The following is a 22,634-nucleotide window of genomic DNA, read 5'->3' as shown; positions in this document are numbered from 1 at the left end:
GTTACAGTGCCCCACCAGGGGCTGTCACCCCCTCACATTTGTTGATTTTTAGTTTAAATTTATTTATTTTTGTTTTGCTTGAAAGAGTATAAAAAGGGGCTGGTTTGTGGCCAGGTGTCCCTGGAGAGGGAGCACGTGGTGTCCGCTGGTATGCTTCAGGCCTTCTGTGACCTGTGGGCACCGCAGGGGGTGCAGTGCAAAATCATCAGGTAACCAAAACAACACTTTAAATTGATTTGCTAAGTTTCCTTTAAAAGTTTTGTCATTTTGTAACAGTGCCCCTTTATGGGGGTGTCACTGAGTGAATTAGTTCATTTGTCCATTTGTCTATTTTTATTAGTACACAAAAAGAATATAAAAAGGGACTGGGAGGCCTTGTGGTGCAGTGGTAGTGTCTCTCTCTCTGGGCTCCAGTCCCAGGCCAGGACTTGTCGGGCATAGAAGGAACTTCATGACGCAGTTCAATGGGCTGATAATCAGCCTGGGAATCCTTCCATCACTTGCCCACTATTACCCAAAAGGAACAAAATGTGTGTGAAGATACATGAAATAAACATAAAAAAAGGACTGTGCCCCTTTAAGAGGTTATTAATTAGTTTTTATTGCTATACTTCGAACGTTATAAAAAGGGAATGAGAGGTCTTGTGGCTCAGTAGGTGCGACCCCTGCCTCTGAGCCACAAGCTCTGGGTACAAGTCTCACTCCAAGGCTTGTTTATCATGTGGTTCGAACAGATTGATTAACTGCCTGCTAATCTTTGCAATGATTCCCCCCCCCACCAAGGGAAGAAGGTGTATATGAAACTAGTGTAAAAAGGGACTGCTTGGTCATTGAGGTGCTGACATGTAGAAGACAGGGATACATAATGCTGCATTCTGTGAATAAACCCACCATCAACAAAATAATCTGTGTTTCATATTTCACCATCCAGCTTGGATCCATTTAACAACCTTCCCTTCAAGTTTCATCTTTATGACCAGTAATGCCCCTTTCTACTCCTGCTCTGCAGTCACCCATAAACACTGAGCTATGTCTTGCAGGTGTAGGGGCAGAGTTATGAAGTTGCTGTAACAGGATGTCATCCCAGCATGCAATGCACTTGTTCCTTGAAACATTTTCCAGCCTATGCTTCTTCCATGCATGATGAATTATGCAGTACAATGTCCAAGGGGAAGGACTCAAAAGTTTTTGATTCCCTGAACTGCTCTGCTGTATAAAAACTTCAAGGAGAGGAACTGAGATTTACAGCTTGGGTCTGATCAGAAACAGGCATTTCAGGGTTATAAAAATAGCATGTACTGCGCCAATAAAAAGTTTCTCCGCAATCTCACTCAGTTGGAGATTATTTGCAAAATCCCGAAGGTGCAGGACCAATTAGATGCAATGATTTCTAAAACTCCCAAGCTGATTAAAAAGTGATCACCAACCATTCTGCAAACAATTGGGATTCACACTTCCAGTGAACAATGAGGGAACCTTGAGCAGGGATCCTCGACCCATTGAACACCAGGGATGCCATAATTTCCTGTGTGTTTCTTGCCAAAAGTCACTCACACACACTTTGAACAACTCCATAAGAGTTAGCTATGTTTAAGCATTGCAAGGCCACAATTATTCGGGAGAAGAGAGCTTTAATTAAATGGTTATTGAAAAAAATCTACTGAATAATCGTGGCCTTTCAATTCTTAATGTGTGTGGATAATGTGGATGACCCTTATCGCCTTCCTCTCCAGATGCTTTATAAAATATTGAACTTGCAATAAAATACAGTACTGGAACGTGTGTGGACTTAATGGACCTGATTTTAATTCTGTCTAAGTGGGTGAGTTTTGAATGAGTTACAAACTCGCCCATTTATGAATTTAATAAAGCCTTAAATTTTACACAACAGAAACTAGGTTAACTGGAAGCATCAGCACATTGACAGTCCAATATTTACTTAGTCACAATGTTTCCATTGTAGACACATTTACAAAACATACAATTGTAATACTATGTGTGGTACAAGGTAAACTGATCAGCCGGTTGCTGTTTTGTGGAACATGATGCCCAAAGGATTGCCAAACATCCTCCAATCCTTTTTTTAATAAAAACAGGATCTGTCCTATTCATTCATGATAAATCGGCATCTCTGCTGGTCAGACAAGTCAATGTAGGCCATAATTTTAGCAAACAAGCCAAGTTAAAGGTGATCCCTGCAGCCAAGTGCTCGAGAAATGGTGAACCTGCCACTGAAGGAGGCTATTTTCCACTGTTTCCATGAATTTAAATGAGTGGAAATTCCGACAGTGTGAGCCTTACCTTTCCCAGCCATGGCCCTCTGTGTTCTGCATCCCTCCACCCCGCAACAAAAGTCAACTATTTCCTACTTTAGTTCAAACAGTTGGGACAGAAGGACCTATTGTCACTTTTCCACCAACTGATGCTTTATTATGAAAAAAAAGCAGCTGCTCAGGCAACTGAATGGAATGGGTTTCAAACCGGAACTCAAAACCATAAATTGAATGCCGCGTGTAGACTGGAGTTATCAATGAGGGAGCAGATCTTACTGGGCACGTGTCTTGTAAAACAGACAGCAAGAAGATGTCCGAGAAGAATTCTGTGTTTCCTCCACTCCAGCATCCTTGCCTCCAGGTTTACTTTGTAATCTGGAAAATGGTTGTGCCCCAGTGGCTGAGCAAAATGTTCGGAGTCAGCAAAGCTGCAGGCCAGGCATTATTGATGGTGAGGAGGCAATTCTGGAAAAACTGTCCCCAGGAGGCAACTCACCAGCCACAGATGAAAGCTGATGCTATAAATCTGAAACAGAAAATGCTGGAAGTACACAGCAAGTCCAACATCTGAGGGGGAAAGCAGGCGAACCTTTCAGGTGGAGACCCTGGAGCAAGTTCGAATGGAGGATCAATACTGGAAACGGCAATCTGCCTTTTGTTTTGTCGGATGTTCCTGGAGCTGCTGTGGGCTTCCAGCACTTAGTACTTTAATTGCATCTAGTTCATATGAGCACAGGCTCAATGCAACTGTTTGAATTTTCTTTTCGCCACGGAATGCTAATGGCTAATCTTACCAATCTCAGAATTATCCTACTAAATGATTTAAAGGAAAACAAAATCATTCGTCTCATCAGTCCTGCACCTCTTACATTTATTATGTGGCTAAACGTACAAACGAGAAAAGAAAATGCTTCCCCATTGGGACATTATTTCATTCCTTCTGTATTTTAATTCTGGAAATACATGAGCAAGTTGATGTGAGTACACAAATGGAAGTGGTTTCAACATCATCATGCAGATAGACAGCCAGTTCACAAAACATGCAGATTCATGCTCAACATGTTGCAAAAACATGAAAGGAGTTTGGGGGCAATATACATAGAATCCATCACTCTGTGAAGTTCCACCCTGCTTATGAATAATACATTTCCAGGATACACAGTGTTTTTAGTCCAAAAGTATTACTGGTATTATGCATTCTCAGTGTAAAACCCTTCATCTTTCAGGATTTAAATTGAGATCCAAGATTGCAGACTTGATCCACATAATGACTGAAAAATAAATCTCACCAAAAGCTGATGTACTGTGTCAACTGCAACTGGTATAAACAGCTGAGATTTTGGCTAAAAGCTCCTTACGTGTGCTACAAAAATAACACAGGTTTTACAGCATTCTGAATTGTCAATCTACCCTATTGCAAGTGGAATAAATTTTTGACTTTCAGAAGGTTCCAGAAATGCACTTTTAAAAAGTTCTTACCTGAACAGAAGCACCATGAGGCTTTAAAATGCCATTTCTGCCAACTTCCGGTTGCATTTATAGAAAAGCTCAGGTAGAGTTTAGGACATGTTAGAAACAGATTAGTTAATCCTTCATTTCATTTCTGTCCCTCCCAATCACATTCATTTTCCACCAGCATCTCTTTTACAATCTCACTTGACCTCTGAATTCCCTCATCAGTTTGTCGCAGCAAGATTTAGAAATAATTTTTTTTTTCATTTTCTTTCCAAGTAGGAGCGTATTCATTTACAATTTTTCATTTACTACTCCTTGCTGGATTCCAGGGCTGGGGATAATCAAATAAGCACTCTTCTTGCTCCTCCTCTGCCCACATCTCCCATTACCCCAGTACAGTCAACATCAACAACCCCTTGTCAACATTGTTCAGATTCAATAAAATTGCCTCTTTTGTGTCTAGGTATTCTTTAACCCCTGCTTACTGCAACTGTACTTTTGTGACATTTCCATCTACCCAGTGCTAAGGGGGAGCAAGATGGCCCCACAATTTAAAAAGAAGAGATCTCTCGTTTAAGACAGAGATGAGGAGATAAATTTTCTCTCAGGATGTTGTTAGTCTGCGGAATTCTCTTCCCTAGAGAACAATAGAGGCTGGGTCATTGAATATTTTTAAGGTCAAGTTAGATAGATTCTTGATTGGCAGGGGAGTAAAAGGGTATCGGGGGTAGGAAGGAAAGCAGATTTGAGGCCACAATCTGATCAGCCATGATCTTATCAAATGGGAGACAGCTTGCGGGGCCGACGGCCTGTACCTAATTCATATGTTCATACTAGGAACCAGGCTGGGATGCCCAATTCCTTCCTTTTGTTATACTATTATATTCAGCTAGAGGAAATCCATCTATCTGAGCCAGATTCAAGGACAGGTCTCAGAGAAATGTGAACTGTGTCCCAGCCCTTTTCTGCTCATTCTAACTTCAGGGTGCAACAGTTGGAAGTGATTTTGTTCGCTGATGAAGTGATACTTTTGGAACCATCCATTGGCGTAGTGTCAACTGGAAATGGGACTGTCTGTATCAATTAAGATGCTGCTCTGTACTCCATCAGGGAGCTTCACTCAGCTTTGTGCTGGAGGTCAGGGCCAAATTTAAAACAAATCCACTTTCACAATACCACTGTGGTGCAAATGCATCCTTCAACTCCAGACCAACTAGAAGATGCTTTACTTTCAAATCAACTCAATGTGATTGGAAAAAACATACGCAAAAAAGATGATTTTGGATTTCTAATGAATAATTCAAGTGTTATTATCACTATCTGAAGCTCATGCCCAAGTGCCATGTTGTAATCATTCTCAGAAATCTATTGAAAGTTTCAAAAATAGCCCTGGCTTGGGGGTGGTAGTCAAAGCTCTTCAAATGGAGCAAGAACTTCCCTGCCCAACATTTTTGGTGTGTCTATCTGTAGCGTTATGCAAGTTTCTCGCTTGGAGCAGAGAGGCTGGGGGTCAGCGGGGAAAGGGTCGGGGGGCCAATCTATCGACTGGCAACCATTGAGATAGAAAGAAAGGGAGCTGCAGAGCGGGTCAATAACTACATGTCAGCCTTCTCTGCATTCATTCCTGTTTAACCAACAGGTTGAACATGCAGGCACAGAGCTGTGGGCACTAGGGTGGTTGGGGTGGGGACAATCAGCGAAGGAGATGAAGACACAATACAAATCTTATTTTAAGATATATGCATCAAAACATTATTTATTGGGAAAATGATCACTTGGATACATTACAATGTAAAGTATAGATACAACGTTGTCATTGGCAAGACCCCCTTTAGTCACTAGAATCTGTACAAAAATACTCTGCTTTGATTTGATTTGCAGCTTTACTCTGCCCAGTAATGCTTCAAACGTTCACTCTTCTGCACCACTAAATGCAAACAAGCATTCCAATAAGTATTGTGATGGCAGAGAATAGGGGCTGGGGCACCTCCTCCTTTACTGGGAGTTACACAGGAGTTCAGGTTTTACAACAAAATCCATCTTTGGCAAGCAGGCCACGACGGTTTGTGGGGGGCTGGTGTTGGGTGGGGGGGGAGAAGGGAAAGTGAGGTTGGCGCAGAGGGAGGTTGCATGTCTCGCAGCTGCACCTCCGCCACTTCTGGAAATAGACAATGCAGAAGAGAGACTGTGCCTGCTAGTGCCACATGAAGGGTGATCGCTTACACATTTACAAAGCGTTGAACCGGGAACACGACCTTAGAGGAGAAATAGAATCCAAACAACCAGGATGCATTCTAAAAAGCCTGACCTGGAGAATACAGAAGCAGTGTCCTTGTGGAAAAACAGAAATAAAACACGATATTGACACAGTCTGTGTAAGCCAGCGACCGAGAGAGATTTTGAAGATTTGAAATCTCACAGCAAAGTCAAAGCTAATCAAAGCCTCCCAAAGAGGGTTTCACAATTGCTCTCCTAGTTTTGTCACAAACATGTGTAGAGTTTGCTTCTCGCATTGATCGTGTTAGACCCTTGACTTTAAATAATATCCAATGATGTTTTTTAAGACCACAGCACCGCCCTTGGTATAGGTTTTGAAGAGTGCACACACACAGACATCACATTATACTAGAATTGCACAATACTGCAGCTGGAATAACTACAAGTCACAATAGTAAAGTCTTATTGATATGAATATAAAAGCAAAGGGAAATAAGACTGACCTTCAAGAGATCTACTTGCTAACCCACAATGATTTGAAATTACAGTTGAAGTTGCATAGGTTTGCAACACATGAACCTCCAATAAAACTTCAGATTGGAAAGAGGGCATTTTACAGGCAGTTCAAATGTACATTATTTCAATTGATGTTGTTAGAAAAACATTAGTTCTGTTGGAAGCAAAACAAACAAGGAACTAAGTGCACATTACAAAGAAGTGATTCCAGGTTACAGCAATAAAGACATGAACAAGAACAAGAAAAATGCAGCTAAGTGCAATATTGGAAGGAACATAAATAAATTTCATTAATTATTGAAGCAAAATAAGTTAATACAGATTGGCTTCAAATGGCTTAAACCTGGATACTGAACAAGAATAAAAATAGGAGCTACATGAACAGCTACAGAATGAAGCCGTCTGGATACTGTTACATTATTAACTGATACTTGAGGAATTTTTCATTTAATGGTAAAGATTGATATCAGGAGTCATGCCTACTCGCAAAAAAAGTAACATTTATACAATTTTTCCACCACTTATTTATATATTGGAGACCCACTTCTTGCCAGTTCTTCTTATGGTGGATTTTTAACAGATTAGTGTGCCAGCTATCAGCAGCTCAGCAGTATCTGTTGTTATCAGCATTGCTCTGCAGATGGGCCAGCAATGAGGTTTCTCACAAAACACGACTCCCTTTTCAGCCTGTGCACTGTGGCTGGGTAAGAGAGTCAATGAAATGCAATACCTTGCACGTAGGGAGAGAGTTAGCAGTGGCTTGCACCCAAGGCCAATGTGCATTTCACCGACAACTTGCACCCGAAGTGGCAGAATTTTGCATATGGAATATCTGGAGAGACAGCAGCCAAATGGCATTCTAAGGCAGTCACTCAATTTTGCCCTCTGCTGCCCAGTGAAGCCAGGGACAGGACGCTTGTGTGCCTCAGGGCAGCAACTAGGTCAATGCAGCATTTTTTCCTAGCCTTTGTCCCACACAATACATACTGAAACAGCCTCATAATCTTGTTATTGATTCTCAAGCACTAATATTTCCACCCACTAAGTTAAGAGTACCACTGGCTGGGCCAGCATGCAAAGTGCCCAGCAGTGCTTCAAGTGTGTGCGTGCAGGTATTGCTGCTTGGATCTGACGAGGCAACATCGTCTGATGTATTTCGAGGGGAAAGGGGCATTGTTCTGTTACATCATAACCACTAGGCACCAAACCAAGCAAGTAATTTTCATGCTTTTCAGCAACACAAACCCCACCTTCACCCCACCTCAAAGCATGGTTCAAATCACATGAGTTGTTGAGGATTTCAATAACTGCAGAATACTGTTTCTGGTAATGCCCAATTTTGATCATACTGTTGTGACCTCATTCTCTTTTCTGTCCAAGACAATTTTACCACACTAAATTTTGGCAAACCGAAATGAAATCTTGCAGTTGTGAAATGAAGAAACCAGTGTTGCCGAAATTAATTCTGGACTGTTTGGAAGAGTACAACATGGATGCATAATCCATTACTGGAAAAGTAAATGTTGCACAGAATTTATATTTATCAAATTCTTGTATGCTGTCTCTGACAGATTTTGAAAATTCATTCACACGTGGTACTTTACAATCTCGGCATATCTCTGTGCTATTCGTTGGCAAGGTGGATACAGGGGAGGAGAGGAACATGAGGTTGAGGAAATTAATTACAGCGTACACAAATGTAACTTTGAAACTTAACCACATAAAAGGAGCAGATATTGAGAAGGAAAGTCAGAGACATGCCAGACAGGTTACTCCATATTAAATTTATCTCACATTTCAAAATAACACAAATGACATTAAAGTCGAGTATACCTATCACGCACACACCATCTATCCAACCTTCTCTGATAATATACCAATCTATATCAACATGTGGACTTTATGTAGTGTACTTGTACTTTTCATCATCTTTACATTTGTCAGATGAGAACATCAGGAAATGCAGACTTCCTTCATCATCCCCAGACTCTCTATAGAAATACCATTAAACAGGACTTAACAGTCAGATCCAAGAGATAATTTTGATGATCACTGGCAAAGAGAAAGGGCTTTTTGCAATACACATGTTTCCCAGAAAAGAAGCTTGATCAAGTCTTTTAAAGATGCCACTGAATGAGTGGATGAGGGAAACCTGGCAGACACTGCATCCTTGAGATTTGCAGAAAAGCTTTGATAAGGTACCTTCACAAATTGGAATTCTGCAGTTACTGTGTTAATTTGCTAACTGGGATTAGAAACAGGTTTAAATCAAAACAAGGTGCAATTTATGGATGTGGATCAGTCTGAATGCATGCTAGTACTGGTCCCCCAGGATTAAGTCCTGGACTTGCTTCTGTTTACTCTTTTTATTCATGAACTGGACACTAGTATTGGGAATATGATAACTAAGATTGTCAATTATACTATAAATATGAACATGATTTAAAGACAGCCGAGGAACACAATCTGATGTAAACAGATTTAGATTTGGAAGGGAAATAGGCCATACAATAACAAATGACATTTAACCTACATAACTGTAGTGACATGCACGTTGGTAGCAGCAACTCAGAATATGTTCATAATTTATCAGGAATGATCATGAAAGTGGTTGAGAGAGAAAAGGATCAAGGTGTTATTGGACATAGAATAGCGAAGTTGCACAACCAGTACTGAAAAGCCATCGCCAAAGCGAACAGGGTTTTGCATTTCTTAATGGAACCAAACAGTACAAATTAAAGGACCCTATTCCGATAATGGTGCTGGCCCTTGGTTAGACCGCGTTTACGGTAATGTGCCCAAGTTTGGTCCCTTCAAATGGTGGGTGGCCTTTAAAATAGCTAGGTGAATGATTCCAAGCATAAAAAAACATTAGTTCTCAGGCTTAAAAAAACTGGGTGAATTTACTCTGGAGCAGTAGAGGTTTAGAGGCAACGAGTTGAAGGTTTACAATGTAGTAAAAGGCCTGGATTGCATGCCTATTGACAGGTTATTCCAATAATTGATCAGAATACGAACACATGCCATTTCCTGAACTAGATGCAATCAGATGAGGAAGTTGGAATCAAGCGGGTGAGAGTGGAGGGGGAGGTGAACAAAGAGATTCTCGTTCAGATGGTGAAGGCATCATGGCAGGGCTGGCTTGATAGACAAGTTGATAGTTTCCTGCATCAACAACAGACATCCTCAGCAACAGCAGGATCTCGAGTTGCACTGAAGTCTACTCCCCATCTTACCACCTAGATCTGACACATCCAATCATTCATAATTACGCCATCTCTCCTCCTCTTATCAACCTATCCTGTGCTTTGGGCATTGATCCTTGAGCTAAGTTTCTCAGTTTAGAGAATACTGTAGGCAATGTTAGTCAACATAGCAACAAGAATACAGGATAGGCCATGGGTCCAATGGCATGTATTATTCAGAGTATCCTTCTTACTGGTTCAAAAGTATCCGATTGAATGACAGTCATTACTGCTATTCATGCTGGGCTGAACCAAACAGAAACAGGACCAACAAGAACAGAAGCAGCAGCAGATACTGATTTCTTTATTTTTACAAAGAAAATGGAGAACTGTAAACGATTTCTAATTTGCCAAAACAATCTAGGGAACATGGTAACTGGCAGACAACAATGACTTTCACCAACAAGCACACAATATGCAATTGTTACAGTCACAGGAAACACACACAACTCAGAATGGAATTCTTATAGCAGTTAAAGTTTCTTCTGTTCCTGAATGAATAAGCAGCTGCCATGATGGTCATATACCACTAAACAGTGTCCACAGCTGAAGGTTTGTTCTGGCTGGGAGATTAACACCAACAAATTGGACATTTTGACTCCCAGTGTATCCAGTGGCATATCTTGGTTGGGGGGGGGGGGGGTTGGGGGTGGAAAGTATTGACTGACACATGCTAAAATAAAATCGCCCAATTAATACATTAATCTAGGAAACATCAATCCATGAACCTTCCCTGTGGCTGAGCCATGCCCTGTACAGCCCACAACTCAGTACTTTATTTTCCAGTCAGCTTAATTGAAAGCAGAAGAGTTACACTGACTGAAGGATGACATTGATAAATAGTCAATGATCTCATTATTTCTCCTGCTTTTTATGATTATTTCTGTATTTTGAAAAAAAATCAGACACTCAGATGAAGATCTATGGTGAGAAAATGGAACTGTTCAGGTTCACACAGGAAGTGAATACAACATGTCCTCTACTGGACGCCAAAGTAATTTCATAGATTAGTAACTTAAACTCAAGCGCATTGGCCGTCTCCAATCTCTTTGTTTCAAATTGGCTTCTCTATTGGACACAAAGTGCTTGTCTGTGAGGAAAAAGAAAGTCAAAACAAACCCACCAACACTTACTGTTTCCCTCAAGATGCTGAATTTAAAAATATTTAAATGTCCAAGCTAGCAGAACCTTCCCTCCATAGAGTCAACCTCCCTGTCATGACTTTAGCATTACTTATGACTCCAAGTAAATACATCATGAACTGAGCACCAAATTGCACTGCATTGAGTCACTTCCCATAACTTTTCGTTCTGAATCAACTGAGATATCCGATGCTGAAAAATGGCTTCATCATGGACATTTTCATTATTCAATTTCCTGGATTTGCCAAGACCCAGCTTGGCAATTCCTTCCTGCACGTGAATGTCAACTTTGAAGGGATCAGATTTCTGCTCGATGTTAAATTGAATCAGAAGGAGTCACTAATTAGACTAAGATACAACAAAAATAGTACTTTTTTCAAACAGTCTTGTTTGTAGTGCAAAATTAGTTGGCAAACCATTTATGTTAATATAATAAAATCAAGGCCATTGGTTTAGAGTGGCCAATTCCACCTTTACTGCATGGAATTCTGAAATTCTGTTTTGGGAAATGCATTCTGTAATTCCATCAGTTTATAAATGGAGTCACTGACTATAATAACCAATTAAGGCAAATTCCCTTATTACATCAGATGCTTACTGGTATTTTGTGGATTGAAGTGTGATTTTCTCCATTTTTCAATGGAAAGTTTAAACTGATCATGATCTCACTGAATGCATCATGAGTTAAAGAGAACTGAGCCAACTAATGACAATCCCCTTTCATTCAAAATGTCTACTCTGCTCTGTGGCGAGATCAGAAAGATTTATACAATAGTGAGATCCCTCAGACTCGCAGGATTTGCGCACCAGCTTGGAACTCAAATAATTTCATGTGCCCTTTTCCAGCTGAGCAGTCACAATAGGGTCAAAAAGGAAAAAAACAGCAAAAGGTACACACAAGAGCAAGAGCACAACATGGTCCAATATTTTCTTTTTGATCAATTATACTCCCACGTGCCAAAAAGATTCTTTGAATTCTCTATCTGGAGAGGTGCTTAAATCCTTTGATGCTATTCCCTCCAAGTGGCCTTCTTTAACTTACTCAAAACTTTGTCAGTTGTTGGGAAAATATGTTCTGCCTGACATCTCTTGTTACTTGCTAATTTTCATTTTGTATTGATTAAATTGAACCATGCAAGTTTAACAAATTAAGAGCTGGGCAACAGTGCATCGAGAGAGAACTGTGATGCCACAATTAACACAGAAGACTCCAAGCTCTTCAGCAGCGCTCAGTCCAAGTTGGGTGCTGAACACAGAAACTGGTGAAGCGTTGGAATCTGGTCTCTCTGCCAGTTGGTAATCAATGGGCCATATTAGTTCACCAAAGACCCACCAAAAAAATTTGAATCTTGGAATAGTACTGCAAAGAATGAGGCCATTTGGCTCACTGAGTCTGCACCGGCTCTTTTTCAGAACAAGCCGGTTGGCCCCAGTTTGCCACTATTTCTTCGTATCCCTGTAATTTTTTCCTCCTTTCAAGGATTTATCCTGTTCCCTTTTGAAGGACTCAAACTGCATCCATCACCCTATCTGACATCACCATGTTCTCTGAACCATGGAGGAAAGCTGTGCAAGTCTTCAGAAATTTATTTAATTGATTAGCATCAAATAATTAACTTTCCTACCCTGTCTTGAAATATTATACCCAACATTACTTTAAGCCAATTTCTTACTTACATGAAATCTTGTTCACAGTAAACCTCCTCCGCCCCGCCTCAACACTATAAAGAGGAACTGCATCACAAAAGATTTGAAACAACTATCTGATTGCTGCACTTTGTCGCCAAAAATTAAGGTAGGGATACTCGCCACTTTTAGATTATAATGCAGTCAATCTGCAACAATTTACAGAATGCCTTAACAACATGATTGAGGGTGTGCTTATTTTCTGACAATACTCTTCACTTACAGAAAAAACTCAATGACATTCTTTTTTAAAAGCTAAAAGATCTAGTTGGTTTGAAATCAATCCCACTTCAATAAAGGCCAGAAATCTCATCACTTCACATAAGGGCGGGGACAGGGGGGAGGTTACAGACGGCAGTTGCTGTGCATTGTTCCTGAGGCTAGGACCACCTTTTGCACAGTACAAAGCACTACACACTCTCAGAGATGAGGGTGCAAGGGGGTAGAGGGGGTAAAGAAGGCAAAACTGTCTCCAAAAACACTTGACTCCTGCGAATCAGTTCAAAAATTCTTTCGCTTTGAGATTCCAGTTTATATTATGAAATAGACTCAACTGAAAAGTGATTTGGATCCAAAAATCACTGCATTACATTACACTGCAGCTATCAGCCTCCACAATTGTGTTGTAAAATCCCATTTTGGCAGCTCTTAACCATAATAAAAATTGCATCAGGAACGGTTTTCAATTTCCACAGAGCGAGACAGTTGTTCTAAAATGGTGACTGTAATCTTTTCCAAATGTGCAAGGATGGGCAGTTCTGACTTTAGGAGGGCTGACTTCAAGGTTTGCTATCACAAATGTCACGTAGTTTGTCAAAGAGGGCGCCAGAGGGGGCAAGAGAGCCAGAGCCTGGATGGGGGGGAGGGGGCGGTGGGACAAAGCCTGAGCAGGGGGTCGGAGGGGTGAAGAGAGCTGGAGCCAGTGGGGTGGGGGGAAGAGAACCGGAGCCAGAGGAGTGGGGGAGGGGGTGGGAAGAGAGACAGAGCCAGAGGGGTGGGGGGGAGGGAGGAGGAAGAAGAGGGCTGGAGCCAGGGGGGGCCGGAGCCATGGGGGGGCCAAGGGAGCTGGGGGGGTGAGTGAGCCAGACAGAACATGCAAGGCGGACAGAGCACAGCGGACTGAGTGAAGCAGAGAGAGAGAGACAGGCAGACAGAGAGAGAGACAGAGAGAGAGAGACAGAGAGAGGCACAGACAAAGAGGCAGAGAGGCACAGACAAAGAGGCAGAGAGGCACAGACAAAGAGGCAGAGAGAGAGAGATAGAGAAAGAGAGAGACAAGCAGAGAGAGAGAGAGACAGGCAGAGAGAGAGACAGTCAGACAATTATTTAACTGATCTGTATATTGAAATCGATCATTGTATATTAGACCCACATTATAACACTGATTAGAGTTTTCAACATATATTGCTCAAGACTTCCTGTCAAATACAGATACCATGCAAATTACATTGCTCTATCCAAAAATCTCACTAATCTGACATGATTGAGTTCTAAAGATAGCCTTGTAAAGGCAAGATACAGTAAAAAGATCCAATGATCTTTTCCAGTCCTGTACATTCCTTCGTTCCTTTTTAATGAAAAAAAGTGATTAAATGGTATGATAGAGGATAATATATTTTCTTTTCAACATAAGAGGCCAGTAGGTAGTTCGGTCCTAAACACTGTTATCTTTTCATCCATTGATGCCAAGCTATTCTTGTCAGCTTATCAAAATTTCCTTTTTGAAAAAGTAATAGTCAGACAAATGACATTAGTTCTCCACCCCCCCACACAAAAAAAACATGTCCTAAGGCCAACACAAGGTTTGTTGCAAGTCTCAAGTAATACCAATTTCAAATGGTTTGTCCTATCAGAAGATTCCGTTCCTTTGTTAATACATTCAGGCGCAATGCAAACAACTGTGTTTGAAACACAAACCTGTTAGTCTTCAGTGTCACATTCTCCAAAACTCTACAAACTGGTGTCAAAGACCCTCAACTTCTGTAGCACCATTTCTAGAAACAAGCAACTTTTGCTCGTGCATAAACAGCCATCATACAAACTGTTGACATTGGCAGTTCCACAGTAATCTGGAGCTTCCCGACGTGACAATCTAGCCTCGAATAAGTGTAACAGTTCCCTTTTTTTCCCCCCCTCATTGCATTTTTGCTGAAAATGCCACAAAATAAATCATTTCAATGATGGAAAAATGTCAGAAAGGACATGCTGGTTAGATAGGACACAACAGTAAGACAAGTAAATGAAAATGTAGCTCAGTTCCTCAGTTAGTAAAACCCTCGTCACAGGCAGCATGGAAAATCCAGAGGGAGATGAAAAGGTTGACGCAGTGGACTGCTGAACTTAACGTGTTTGCTGGGTCATCCTACAGGTCTATCAGTTGATCCACAAGCAGTAAAGACCTAGCTAAGTTGGGAAGACTGGATTCAGAGCTCCCACTGTTGTTTCTAGAATGACCACCTGGAAGGGCAAGACAAATTGATTTATATCAGGCAGCAAATAGTGAACATCATGAGATAAACAAGACGTCAGAAAATAGGCAAGAGGGGTAAAGCCGAAGCAACTTTCTAACAAGCTGGTCTCATGTTATGCTGCACAAGGGGTTTTAAGGCCAAGCAGAGTCTCAAGTGGATTTAGATGGTGGGGAAACAACTGGAGCAAGCACTGCAGAATTAATTTGGTCCTCATTTTGAATTCTGTCCTTTTGCATTGCTGTTGAAGTTAACTCGCATTTGCATCCACAGTGCAAGCTTTCCTTTGTAAATTGGGCATGATGTAAAGACACTGATGGGAAATGGTGTGTAGTGGTAATGTCACTAGATTAGTAATCCAGATGCCTAGGCTTGGGGACACGGGTTCAAATCCCACCATGGCAGTTAGTGGAATTCAAATTTAATTAATAAAAATTTAGGGCATAAAGCTCGTCTCAGTAATGATGACCTTGAAACTATCATTGATTGTTGCAAACGCCCATTTGGTTTGCTATGTTCTTGGCCCACGCATGATTCCAGACCCACAACCATGCGGTTGACTCTTTACTACTCCCTGAAATAGTGTGGCAAGCCACTCAGTTCATGGCAATTAGGGATGGGCAAATGCTAGCCTTGTCAGTAATACCCACTTCTCATGCAAAGAATGAAAAAAAACCTAATTCCAGCTCTACCTGCAAAGTGGGTGCAATAAATGTGACAAGTTTACAGAGGTGTTTTCCATTATAAATGTGGGCATAGGGATTTCTAACAGAAATGTTGACAAGAATTCCGCATAGGCAGAAGAGCATTAAGAATAGAAATGCTGGTGTCACTCAATCCAAGCTCTATTCTTCAATTAATAAGATTTCCGGCCACATTGTAAATGTGCAACATTATGTACAATATATTTTTTTAAACCTTGAAGATTTTGATTAGCAGGGAAAGGTTTTAGCAAAGCAAAATGACAGAAGCAGTGATACTTTAAGACATGGATTATTTCCAAGTAATTTTGACTGCTGAATAATTGAAGTTTGATTTACGGAAAAAGCCAATTTATATTGACAGTAAAACTGTTAGCTTAGAATGAACTAGAAATGCAGATTGCTGTGACATTAAACACAACTGCAACATTGTTAGCACCAAAAAATGTACATTTCCCTTAAAATAACCAGGCCAAATTGGCTGTCAGTGTGCATCATCCATGCACTTCAGGTTTGATCCTCAGTTCGTGCTGCCAGCCTCTGATTGTTGCTGCTGCCATAAACTCAACAAACTCAGCCAGATATCCAGCCATCCATCAAGTTTTGCTGAAAAACATTTCAATGGGCAAAGTAGGAATTGCACTTTAAGGTGATGTCTCCTTGGGAAAGGAAAGACTTGGCATTTATATGGCTTGTTTTGCAAATTCAGAACTTCCCAAAACATATTACAGCCAATGTAAGGCATAGTCACTACTGTAATGTCGCAGCTTGGATATCCAATTTGCAGGGAGCAGCTCCCACAAAAAAAATCAGTGGAATAAATATCAGAATAATTTATTTTAGGTCTTGTTTGAACAACTAATGTTGGTTCGGACACTGGGTGATCAACCCTGCTTTTCTTCCAATGGCAATGTGCAATATTTTACATCCACCTATGAGGGCAGACAGAGTCTCAGTTTAATGGCTCATCTGCAAGTCAGCACCTTCCACAATGTAGTGCTCCCGAAAGGGCAGCCTGGATCATGTGCTCACATCTCAGCAGTGCAACCACTGAGCCCAGGTTGACACCAGTGCCCTTGCAACCAAAACTCAAGAATGAAACGTCAAAAGTTGGTACTCTTTTTTAAGTTGCTGTACATTGCATGCATTAGTTAAATAAGCCAGCCAGCAAAATTTAATCCTTTCAGCATCACATGTCCTTGGCACCAATGTTTTTCCCAAGCATATTTTATAATTCTTCTTTTGTATTCTGAAGCTACTGAACTCTCTCATCTTGCTTATTTCTTCATTTTGTGTGTGGGAGGCAGCAGATTAAACTAATGTGGGAAGTGGTGTGAGTCAAGAGTTAAGCCCTTTTAAGGGTTGGAACACCCATCCATGTACAGAAACAGATCCCAATATAGGTTGCTGCTTTTGGGAGAAATATCAAGTAACATTTCAGGAGAAAAAATAAAAGAGTCAACTGAATACTGAATGATAAACTTGGAACAAGTTGCTCTATTCAATTTCACCAGTTCTTTGAGATGATCCTTATGAAACTATTGCAGAATATGGATAGTCCACGTCAGTGGTGATTTCAGGCATGGGAAAGGGTGGCTTGGAAAGCACAAGATGCTTAAAATACTATACACAAGAATAAAGATTGAACTAAGTCCCTTATGTTTGGTGAAATCAGTTATCTTCTGTATAAAATAGCTGTTTTGCAAAATGAATTTTAGGTTAGACGCGTCTGTAAGAAGTCCAATAACCGGGGAAATTATTGAGGCAGAATCTTGCATGTATGGATTCACAGGACTGCCTCATTTCACCTTGCTTCAATTCCACACTTCACAAGATGCTATTGACAGACAATCAGGCAGCTCTGCTCAAGGGGGCAGCTCAGTGTTAAGGTTCAGCTTACTGAGCAAAACAAGTAGCAGCGAGCTCTTGCAGGATAAACTAAGCCCAAATGATATGGCTGCTTCACTTATATCCTCAATTGTTTCTTCTCCAACAAGTGTCAGAGCATGTGTATAGACTATTCATTACATGTCATCAAGGCCCAGTTCAAAGGTTGTTCAATGAAAAAAAAACTTTTTACTATTTCAAAGCTACATTCAGCCAACAGTTCTCATGAAAAAAAGCAAGCAAGCACTCTTGGTTTCTCTTCTGCTGCCTTACAAATGAACTGGAAGAATTCTTGATGTAGCAAAATTGAGAAATAGTAAGGATTTCCATTTTATACAAATGACTTATGTTCTGTGCCGTATCTTTGACTGTTTTTCTAGTTTAAAAAAGCTCAGACTGAAAGACTGATGGATTCTCAAAGACCAACTGGCATTGTTTTATCATTTTATCGATTTGCTCCCTCAGTCCAGAGCCTCTATATTCTTGTTTTAATAACATCGCTCCTTTTGGATCATGGTGCCCCGATAATTCCAATGATTCGAGATCACCGACATGAGAATAGAGATGGACTGGGAGAAGTTACACAGGAGATGATGTAATGGCCTTTTGGCCAAGCTTAGGACCATGCATGGTCAGGGAAGATGTGTTCGTAACGTGGCCAAACAGGTTGATTATCAACCTTCCATCCCTTCCAGCACACACCAATGGCAAGCAGTAATAACATAAAAGATTTCTGATCAGCTATGTGATGGAAATAAAATTGGAGTGTCTATCATCACTATTTATAGCTCCAGACTACAACATGCATTTACAAGTGCATGTTGCCACAGCAACTCTGACTCCTTGAGGGGGTGCCGGTTGGCTCAGTTGGCTGGACAGCTAGTGTGAAGATGGATCAGGTCGGGGCCAACAGCACACGGTGCGATTCCCAATCCAGCTGGGGTGGATTCGGGACCTACCTCCTTGCCCTACCCGTGATGGAGGTCAGATCTGCCTTCTGGCTGAGTACTCAAGAAGAAGATGCAATAATATTGCATCCTACTTATGCAAGATGAAGGCAACCAGCTGGAGAGTTGAACTCACCTGAATCCAACTTCCGTGATAAAGCATCCTTCATAATCCTGGTGTTTGTCATGAAGACACATGCAGCATTTAATGTTCAATGAAACTTCAAGTGTGTTTAAACTCATGGACATTCATAACAATGATATTCTAAAGCACACTCACTGGAATTTGAAAATCATGTGCTGTTGCTCCATTGCATGAGTTGAGTGCATAACCTAAGGCGAACAATCAGTGCAGTTCTGAACAAGAACTGCATTGTGGGATGTTCTGTTTTTGCAATGAGAGGTTAAACCAAGGCCATGTTTGCCTGTTTAGGTGGGGACATAAGAACCCTTAGCACTACTCAAGCAGCAGACGAATTCTTCCAACATCTTGGCCAATATCCCTTAACCAGTACCATCAACAATGAACCTGGTAATTTACTTCATGATTGTTTGTGCTTGCTGCAGTTATTCATTTCTTTGCTGTCTCAAGTAGAATTAAGACAAAAGGAATTCAATGGCTGTTGAGCACTTTTAGATGAAGGCTGTGAATGATGCTATACAAACCCAAGTTGGCTCTTCTTCACTTGTGCGGATTGAGCTTTCACTTGATATGGTTGTTGACAATTTGCCACTTTGTAATGTAATGATACGTTAAAAATTCAACATCCTTGGTGGGGGGAGGGGTGGAATATCCCATGCTTCGTAAAACGAAAGCTGCTTGGTTTTTTGAATTCTGTAGTTTTGGTGAAAACTGCACAGCACCACTTCAAAGGTCAATTTCTCGAGGAGCATCCAGAGTCTAAGTTTTTAAAGATAGAGCCTAGAAAACTTCAGCCGTATCTTCAGAATATATAGCTTTAAATGTATTCCAAACATATGCTAATATACACAGACAATTTTAAGCTCATATTTTGATGCAGTGAAATAAAGTCCCGCTGCCCAGAGCTTGATGAAATTTGATTTCCCTGGTCAGACCAAAAAAAAAGGTCTTTTCCCAGCAGGTATATATACACACACGAGCCAAGTTGGAAACAGAGGTACAAGACATTGTTGGAGTCCAAAGATAAATTATGAGCAGAAATGTGAACAGCAGTTAAGAGTGTGCATTCATATTTAGACGAGTAAAACATAAACTATTTGGGAAATGACTAACAAAAGAAATCCCAAAAACTGCTGTTAATAATATCAAAAGTTAGTAAAATCCCATGCTTTTGAATGTCTGTCCAAATTCAGATGGGTCATTACAAGTCAGTAAAATCACAATTGATCAGGGGCAGTGAGAACACCGATAGCATCGTGGCAATGTCACTGCACTGGTAATCCACAGGCCCAGGCTGATGTTCTGGGGTCATGGGTTCAAAGGCTGGTGGAATTTAAATTCAATAAATAAATCTACTAACATAAAGCCAGTGTCAGTCATGGTGGGGTGGCCATGAAACTATCATCAATTATCGTTGAAACCCGGTTGGTTCATTAATGTCCTCAGGTTTTGGACCCACTGATAGCAAAGAAATGGCGATTGACTTCAAAGGTCAGGGTGATGTGTGGCTTGGAGGGGAACTTGCAGGTGGTTGTGTGCCCATCTACTGCCTTCCTTCTTGGTGGTAGATGTTGCAGGTTTGGAGGGTGCTGTCGAAGAAGGCTTGCTGCAGTCCATCCTATAGATGGTGTATACAGTGTTGGTGGTGGAGGGAGTCAAAGCTGAAGATGGTGGATGTGGTGCCAATCAACTGGATTGCCTTGTCCTGGATGGTATTGAGCACCTTGAGTGCTGTGGGAGCTACACTCATCCAGGCAAGTGGAGAGTATTCCATCACACTCCTGCCTTGTGCCTTGCAGAAGGTGAGTTACTCACCACAGGATTCCTAGTCTCTGACCTGCTGTTGTAGCCACAGTATTTATATGACTAGTCCAGTTCAGTTTCTGGACACTGGTAAACCCCAGCATGTTGATGGTGTGGGATTCAACAATGGTAATGCGATTGAATGTCATGGGGAGATGGCTAGATTCTTTCCTGTTAGAGATGGTCATTGCTTGGCACTTGAGTGGCACATTTGTTACTTTGATGGTATCCTAATGTCAAGGAAATATTCTTCATGCAGGAACACCAAGAATCTGGCATGAAGTTGCAAGGAGGACTTCAAGATCAATGCTCCACCACCATCTAAAACTGCTAAACCCAAGGATATCAGAATAGCTGGAACAAGGTACAAAAACTCAAGATTTCACTGCCACCTCCAAGCTTACATGAAACCAAGGTCTTCTCAACATCATTTGGCAATTAGCCACACTGTCTTTCTGAACAGACAAAATTGTTTACTCTGTGACATTTCACATCATGACCACAGACCCCAATCCTAGACTGACTGCTGACAAGTGGAAATGTGTTGTGAGAAAGCTCACCACATTAGAGATAAAGTCCCATGAAAGGACATGCAATATTCGAAGACGACCCTTGGCAGGCAGTCAATAACGTGAACAACGTTTACCCAACCATCCAGCTGGAGATCAGAAGATTAACCTTATAATTTCTTCCAGCAAGTCGAAGCGAGGATCCAATCAAAGCTTTGCAAGTTTGACTTGGCAAAGTCCACACTAGGAAATAGGAAGAACTCGAGATACAATAAAAAAGTAAAATTACGAAGTTAAGACTGGGGCATTTGAGTTGCGTGTCATGTATAGGAATTAATGAATGATCAGGATTGAATGACACTTGCATTGTTTATTTCCTGGCCCAGGATGGTTCAGTGAAAGGCTTACAGACTGGAAACAAAGGGGGAAGAGGACAAATACAATATTGAACATGTTTTAATTCAAACCTTACCTTGGGAATTTTTTGATAACACAGGAATGGGGTCAAATTCGTCTTCTTCCACTTTGTCATTTTTAATAGAGAGATCAAAGTCTGAGATGAGGTTAGTATCCTCTGCAGCATGTAAAAGGGAGGAGGCATGGATTGTAAGAGGCAAGATTAACCAGAAAGTCAACATTAAACAGGAAGAAAGTGGTTTAAAATAAAACACAAAATGACAGAAGTGCTCAGTAGCTTATGTCAGGATCTGCAGAGAGAAACTATAATCAGACCAAAAATCTCTGCTCCATTTTGTTTCCTTCTTTTAAAAGTTTAATTCTGACAAAGCTGGTGGCTGGTCAACTGTTCACAACTTCCAATTTAAATCTAAAAGTTTTGTAAACTTAAGCCAAGCATAAGTGGGTAATGTACAAAGCAAAATCGAATCCACCCAACACTGCCGTCTGCATCAGCTGAACTTCTCACCTTTACAGCATACTCTGTTGCAAACCCCCTTGCTTTTCCAAAATCAAGAGCTATACATCAATGATATGGTTAACTATTTTTCTGCCAAGTCACTGATACGACAAGACATTCTGAAAGTTTATTTTCTTCTTTCCTCTCATCAATGCTTTCATCAAACAAAGTATTTTCTGTCCCCCCTCAGCTCCCACCTTCCTTGGAAAAGAGCCATTTCTTCAATACGCAGAACTCACCGTGAGGGTCAATCACATGCACAATCCTCCATTCTATAGTATTGCCTGGGCTATGTCACTGCTTAACCCTCAGACAACTTCAGTTTTCCTTCTTGCAATATTTGCGTATAATATTTCATTGCACACTGTTGTTTTAGTCAAGCACCATTAGTAACATCAAAACATAAAAGTCAAGACCTTTTTAGAAATGCATCTGAAAGAGTTAAAACATTTTTTTTAATGATTCAAGAATGCTACCATTTCCATTCCCCCACATTGAGTACCTAAATCAGAATGTGCTATCAAACTCTATGGACAAGATTTTACAGCCCCTCCTGCCAAACCGAATGGAGGTTTAAATGGCTCGCTGCATCCGCCGGAGTGAGACATGCCACGGGAGGGCCGTAAAATCCTGGCTTTACCATCTTACACAAATTTGGGACTTCCATTCCAGTTAGCTGCCCATTCATCACTAAAACCAGGTCATAACGCAGCCTAGATTCCTTATA

General features: G+C 41.0%; 1 protein-coding gene across 5 annotated transcripts in view; it reads right to left on the bottom strand.

The window, feature by feature from the left end:
• The window catches only part of LOC121290207 (AP2-associated protein kinase 1-like), a 135,269-nt gene that overhangs the window by 8,628 nt on the left and 104,007 nt on the right, over positions 1-22,634 (bottom strand). The gene's annotated exons all lie outside the window — the stretch shown is intronic.

Source organism: Carcharodon carcharias, chromosome 17 (assembly GCF_017639515.1).
Source record: "Carcharodon carcharias isolate sCarCar2 chromosome 17, sCarCar2.pri, whole genome shotgun sequence".
Taxonomy (NCBI): Eukaryota; Metazoa; Chordata; class Chondrichthyes; order Lamniformes; family Lamnidae; genus Carcharodon; species Carcharodon carcharias.
Note: the sequence above shows the minus strand (reverse complement) of the source record. Positions and strands in the feature narration are given on the sequence as shown.